Source organism: Scylla paramamosain, unplaced genomic scaffold (genome assembly GCF_035594125.1).
Source record: "Scylla paramamosain isolate STU-SP2022 unplaced genomic scaffold, ASM3559412v1 Contig40, whole genome shotgun sequence".
In the NCBI taxonomy this organism is placed as follows: Eukaryota; Metazoa; Arthropoda; class Malacostraca; order Decapoda; family Portunidae; genus Scylla; species Scylla paramamosain.
In genome coordinates this window covers 213,014-220,000 of record NW_026973705.1, presented here as the reverse complement: position 1 = coordinate 220,000, position 6,987 = coordinate 213,014, and the positions used below count along the sequence as shown (strand labels likewise).

Sequence of the window (6,987 nt, the reverse complement as noted above, 5' to 3'; positions counted from 1 at the left end):
AGTAAGCGTAGTAGCAGTATTAATTGTAGAAGTAGTATTAGTAGTATTAGTAGTAGTAGTAGTAGTAACAGTAGTAGTAGTAGCGGCAGTAGTGGCAGCAGTAGCAGTAGTAGTAGCAGCATTTAGGTAGAACGAGTGTGAGGTGCGGTTCACACCAGCTAGTCACTGTCACCGCCGTCCGTGACGTCATGAGTGGGGGGGAGGGAGCGAGGAGAGCACCTCGTGTGTGGGCAGCGGAAAGGAGAAAGGAGCGTGAGGTGGTGGGGGCCGGAAGGAGTGGATGGTGGGTGGGGGGCGGGAAGGGGCAGCAGGTAGGCGGGGAGCGGGAAGGAGTGGGTTGCTGGTAGGGGCCTGGCAGGAGTGGGTGGCGAATGGATGTTTGGAAGGAGTGGGTTGAGGGTAGGGGGGGAGGGAGTGGGAGGAGATAAGGACAGGAAGGCGTGCTGGCAAGTAGTGGCCGTGAAGGGGCTGCTGGCGGAAGTGGGAAGGAGTGGCTGGCGGGTGGTGGGGAGAGAGGTGGGGGGGAAGGAGGCGTCTCGGACTGACACAGCAAGATGGCGTCTGTCTGAGAAGGTGTCAAGCTTAGTTTCTCGAACCAGCGGCATGATGGGACTAACAAAACACCACCAGGATTTCTTTCATGCACATGTACACAACACACGTGTGGCTGTACACCTGGCGGCTACTCAACACACCTGGTACACTACTGGTAGCACACTTCAGGGAGGGCTTGGCCAATCCTGGTTATCTTGACCACCACTAAGTCTTTGAGGAGGAACACAATGCGATACACACGCGCACCACACAAGATACGCCGCCACACTGGCTGCAGACTGAGCGGCGTCCCTTTGGTTCAGTGTTTTCAGGCCGTTCGGTACTTGAGCGACACACAAAGGTCTACTTGATATACAGGGACTTGTTCAACCAACGAACACACTCATATGCACCAAAAAAATAAATAATATAAATAATATAAAATAGATAAATTAAATAAAAAAAATTAATTAATGATGAAATTATACTAAATTATTAAAATTACTATTACTTCACTCTTACTACTACTATTACTACTACTAGTACTACTACTACTACTATTGTGTGTGTTATATTATTGATAGCAATCATAGTAACAATATAAGAACAAGAACTACTACTAGTACTATTATTACAACTATTACTACTACTATTATTACTACTACTATTACTAATATAAATGCTACTACTGCAGCTGTTTTTGCAACAATTCTTAAGGCAATAACATTAATATTCACATAGTCGTAGTAGCAGCAATAGTAGTAGTAGTAGTAGTAGTAGTAGTAGTAGTAGTAGTAGTAGTAGTAGTAGTAGTAGTAGAGGTAGTAGTAGTAGTAGTAGTAGTAGTAGTAGTAGTAGTAGTAGTAGTAAAACTAGTGGTAGTGAGAAATCGGGATTACTACCTCTACCACAACTACTACTACTTCTACTACTACTACTACTACTACTACTACTACTACTACTACTACTACTACTACTACTACTACTACCACTACTACTACTACTAATAATAATAATAATACTGCTGCTTATGAAGGTCGTGAACAATTCCATCTGGTACAAAGTTAGCTGTGATGCGAGCAATGGCGCGTCACCTTGGTGGATCCCTGTCAATGTGTCTTCTGAATTGTTTTTGCACTTCTTTGACATTTTCGTGCCTCCAGTAACACTTTATGACAGATGTTCTTCCTTCAGAGCTTACTCTTACTTCTGACATTATTATTTTGCCCAACTGTTTCTGAAAAAAAAAAAAAAAAATCAGTGAATTATAGCGAGTCAAACAGTGAGTATATTTTTGGATGACTCTCTCTCTCTCTCTCTCTCTCTCTCTCTCTGTCTGTCTGTCTGTCTGTCTGTCTCTCTGTTTATACAGATAGATACAGATAGATAGATGTACACAGGTACAGACTTGTGCTTGTGGAGTATAAATGTAAGAGCATGAAGCACAGTGTGTCTCTCCCCACAGGCACCTCCCGCCTCACGCCTTGCTTCCTCCCGTCTCCCGGAGTCTACACACCTGCACTCTTGAGGTGAGTACACTTACTCTTTTCTTTCCTAGTAATTGTTTTCACTGTGTTTTCTATTGCACACACACAGAAAGTAGAAAATGAGGCACTAACGAGGCAAGACTATATACCACAAACACTAAACACAATAATAATAATAAAAATAATAATAATAATAAAAATAATAATAATAATAATAATAATAATAATAATAATAACAATAATAATAATAATAATAATAATAATAATAAATGGTTTATTAATAAGGCAGTTTGCAAACTGAAAATGTACAGAGGGGGTGGGAAGATACTTAACATTAATCGTGAAGCTAAGCTTAATATAGAAGCGAAATACTGTTGATTGATGGCATGGTGGGAATCGCGCTGAGTCTGTACCGCTCCGTGGCGAGGTGTGTCAGGCAGCAGCATGTGTCTGAGGCGTGGATGATGCAGAAGTCCCCTTCCAAACTTCTCCAGAGCCTCTCGGTGCCTGGTGGATAGTCTGGACGTCTGAACAGACTCAGGGTGGTGAGGGTTTCATCACAGGTGGTGTAGGCAGGGACAAAGATGACCCTGCACGCCCTCTTCTGCACTCTCTCCAGCTGGAGCTGTTGAGTGTGTGTGAGGGAGGAGGACCACGCTGGGGAGGCGTACATGAGTTTGGGGAGGATGAAGGTGAGGCACACTCCCCTTAACTCGTCTGTCAGTGTCCCCAGCGACCTGAGTCTGCGCATCATGTACAGCTTGTAGGTAGCGGATCTTACGGTGCTGGCGACATGCTGCTTCCAGGTCAGCTGGTCGTCCACCGTGACTCCGAGAAGCACATCCAGAGGCACATCGGACCACCTGGAGGGGGTGAGGGCCCACTGTGAGCTGGGGAGGGGGCACTGGTACAGAGGAGGTACATAAATGCATCACCACAGTTTCGCTGTGGTTGATCGTCATCCTGCTCTCCTCCGTCCATGTCTGCAGTCGCTCCAAAATGACTTGCAGTGGCGAGTAGTCCGGGTTCCTGTCGGAGACTGGGACGCCCACGGTGCAGTCGTACACATAATTCCTGCGATGAGGGTGTCAGTGAGGGCGTCGTTAATGAGGAGGAGGAAGCATAGTGGGCTCATCTTGGTCCCCTGGGGTACCCCACATGTCAGCTGTTGGATATTAGAGACAGAGCCCTGATAGCGAACGGCCTGACGCCTCCCTCAGAGGGTGTTGGCTAGCCACGCTACCAAGTTGGGAGGGAGACCCAGACTTACTGCCTTGCTGAAGACAACAAAGTTGATCAACAAGACCAAAGGCTTTTTCAAGTCCACAAAGGCAACACCTAGAGAGGTGTTTCGCTTGTCCAGGTGGCTGTGGATGAAGTCAAGGAAGCTGGTCTGATAATGGGAGGTGGAGGTGGCTATAATATTTCCAAACTGTCTGATATCCACGGTATAACAAGTTTTGGTGTAGGCCCAGTCATACACAAAATCTTCACAAATAAAGCTAGGAATGGGGGTGATAGAGACTGGCCTGAGGTCACCGAGGGACTGTGGACTGGAAGCTTTGCAGATGGGAGAGACGTAAGATGTCTTCCAGTCCGCAGGGCAAGAGAGGCGTTTATTATGGGGCATAGCGGTGTTGCTGGCTCTTCCCATATGGGAAGGTCAGTGGGTGTGGTGGATCTTCGTATCTTTAAGTATCCTTGGTATCTTGGTATCTTGGTATCTTGGTATCTTTAAGTATCTTCTTAAAAACATCTATCGCCAGGACAGTGGGAGGAGGGGAGGGGGCGGGAAGATGGGCAGGAAGCGGAGTGGTGTGGAGGGGAGGGCAGGTGTGACAGATAGCGGCAAAGTGGTCGTTCATCTCCTGAGCCGCGAGATTAGCAGGAAGGTGTGAGGTGCAAGGAAGAGATGAAGTGTGCTTTTGTAGGCCACACAAAGCTTTGCTGCTAGCGTACCACTGTCTGTTGTTGGCCTGCTTGAGGTGGTGTATCTTGTCCGGGTAATAGCTTGACTTGGCAGCCTTAATCTCCCTGATCACTCTGTTTCTTAGCTTCCTGTATAGGACCGGGCAGGAGTGGAACGACCACGTCCGCTGATGCATGAGTCTTTTAATGCTGGGCGTCATCCAGGGGACATCAGATGTGTTCACTGTGACGCTCTCGGCTGGGAAGTAGCAGTGGAAGGCTTCTGTGGTGGTGGCGACGTAATTGTGCCATTTTGAGTGGATGTCCTCCACATCCAGCACCTCGGTCCACGGGTGTTGTGTCACCCTCTGCCCAAACTCCCTCATGGCTGAGTCAGGCATGGGGCGGTGGGTCTTGGTGACAGCTGGCCGGGGGGTCGAGGTGGTGGGTGTGGGTGTCCACAGTATGAAGAGGTGGGTGCTCCGTCCCACGCACGGAGGAGTCGCCCTATTCACGTGACGCTGGAGAGTCAAGATCAACGGAGCGACATCTTGCGAGTGGCAAAGAACTTGAAGGATACAGGAAGAGACTTTGAACGGATTTGCGTGAAGAAAGACGTTCATCCGGCGGCGAGGAGAGAAACGACAAGACTGAGGACCCAAGAAAATGAGGAGAAGCAGAAACCAGACAACCAGGGAGTGGAAATTACGTATGACTGGCGGCGGCGAGTATTGCTGCGTGTTGTGTTGTGACTGATAGGTATTTCCCAAATTTTGGCATGGAAAGAATTGGAATGGGCAATTGAAAATATGTGCTAGTAATATCTGTGGTGTGAAAAATAAACTCCAAAGCCCTGAAGTGATAAATGTTGCTTTAGAATTTCACATGATATGGATCACTGAAATTAAGTAACGTTAATTAGTAGCGTGGCAGGTTTTGATTTATATATGAATAAAAGTAAACAAAATAGTCGGAGAGGAGGAATTATGATGTTGGTGAAGTGTGCGTTGGTGCCATATATCACATGTGTCAACATTGCAGCAGAAGGAGAAACATGGGTCGAGCTGTCCTGCTGCCCTGGGATGAGGTTTGGCGCATAAGGGAAGTGTAGACCTAAGAAAAAAAAGAGTCATGGAGGAAAATAACTGTGGGAAAATTTGGAAAGCAATTAACTGGAAAGGTGAAATTAATAGTAATGAAGGCAGTACCCAGCCTATTGAGAGTCAATTTAAGATTTATTTTGAGGAATTATTGAATCCATTGATGGAGGAAGTTGGAGAGGTAAACTTTGAGCAGGCACCAAGTATTGCCATTGTGGATGATCCTTTCACGTTTATAGAGGTGGAAACAGCTGTGAGAGGGATGAATAAAAAGAAAAGTTTTGTTGGAATAAGTCCTGCCCTATTAATGAACTTACCTATGAACTGGTTGATGTTTTTTCTTACAATGTTCAATGTAATTTTTGATAGTTTGTGTTTCCCACTAGCCTGGTGCTATAGTAAGTTAAGTGTATTATTTAAGTGTGGTGATCGCATGCTTTGTGATAACTACAGAGGTGTTAGTATAATGGACACCCTAGATAAACTCTATGACACACTTATTATCAATAGATTGAATATGTGGATGGATGTGGACAATTGTCAAGCAGGAGCAATGGAGGGAAGAGGATGCCTAGAGCAGATATTTACACTGAGATTATTGTGTGATTATGTAAAATACAAGAAATTGAAGTTATATGTATTATTTATAGACTATCGTAAAGCATACGATAAAGTACCGAGGTCCAGGCTGATAGAATGCTTAAGATCAATAGGATGTGGAAGAAGGATGTTAAAAGCAATTTATGTTATGTATCGTTGCACACGTAACGTGCTTAAGAGTGCCACGGTGGAGTCGCCAGTGGAAGTAAGGCAAGGCTCACCTTCCAGCTGTCTAATGTTTGTGATTTACATTAACCAGATGATTAGTATGCTGAAGGAACAAATAGCAACTAACAGCTACTTGGGCGCACTGCACACAACATCTCGGGATATGTGCATCAGGAAACTCAGAGTTTTCATCGATTATTGCAATGATTATGGAATTGTTCTTAACGAGGACAAATTAATTTTTTTTGTTTGAAATAACACTCATTGTGATAAAGTTCCATTAAAGATCGAGGGACACGTTATTAAGTACTGTGACAGATACAAGTTTTTAAGGGCCTGGTTTACCGACAGCGGTTGTATGAAGGACGTGGTGTCACTACATGAGGCAAAGTGTCAGTCAGTCGTCAACAAATTTTCTATAATTCGTGCCTCGAACCTTATTATGCATCCTTGTTATAAACGACTTGTGTCTGACGCGGCTGTGTTGGCTGAACTGAGATACAGCTGCGAGTCGTGGCTGACAGACAGCTGTGTGTCACTCACCAGTCAGTACAATAAACTTATGAAAATTAATGTCTCCTGACAGAATAATTAATTTAATTACCAATAAGCCACAAGATGCAACAAATATCACACATATAAAACAATATTGAATTCTAGTCTTGGTGTCCATAATATTTATTCAGATGACACAATGTCCCTGATTTTACACGTTTGGCGTTTACTAGAATTCGACTGATGTCTCATGACTTAAAGATCGAGACCGGCCGTTGGAGTCGCATCTCGCGGGACTTGCGCGTGTGTCCATGTGACGGGCAGGCAACACAGACTGACCAACATGTACTGCTGGAGTGCGTACTGACGAGACAGGTCAGCCAAAAATATATGATAAGCAAACAAAATTTAGACGAGTTATTTAAAGGAACAGAAGACGTAAATGTTTTGTGTAGGTACGTGTATGAAGTGTTGAATAGTTATAGGACCTAAAAAGAAAACAATACTTAATTAGAACTACCTATTGCATTAATATTGGTCAAATTGTCTTAGACGTTATGCTGAGTTATGTATCTATGTTAGTTATAGCATTACTGCTAGTAAGTGTTTGCTAATGCTGGTTACTTTGCATCGCCTAATTCTTAAACAATACTTAGGTGAAAGTGTTGTTATTTATGTTTGTAAATGTATGATTC

General features: G+C 44.5%; 1 protein-coding gene across 1 annotated transcript in view; it reads right to left on the bottom strand.

Annotated features, from left to right (window-relative positions):
• Window positions 1-789, bottom strand: part of LOC135098016 (uncharacterized) — a 16,719-nt gene extending 15,930 nt beyond the window's left edge. The window contains exon 1 of the mRNA XM_064000197.1: window positions 696-789. The gene's annotated coding sequence lies outside the window, so the exon portion shown is untranslated. The remainder of the gene's footprint in view (window positions 1-695) is intronic.
• Window positions 790-6,987: the final 6,198 nt, after the last annotated feature.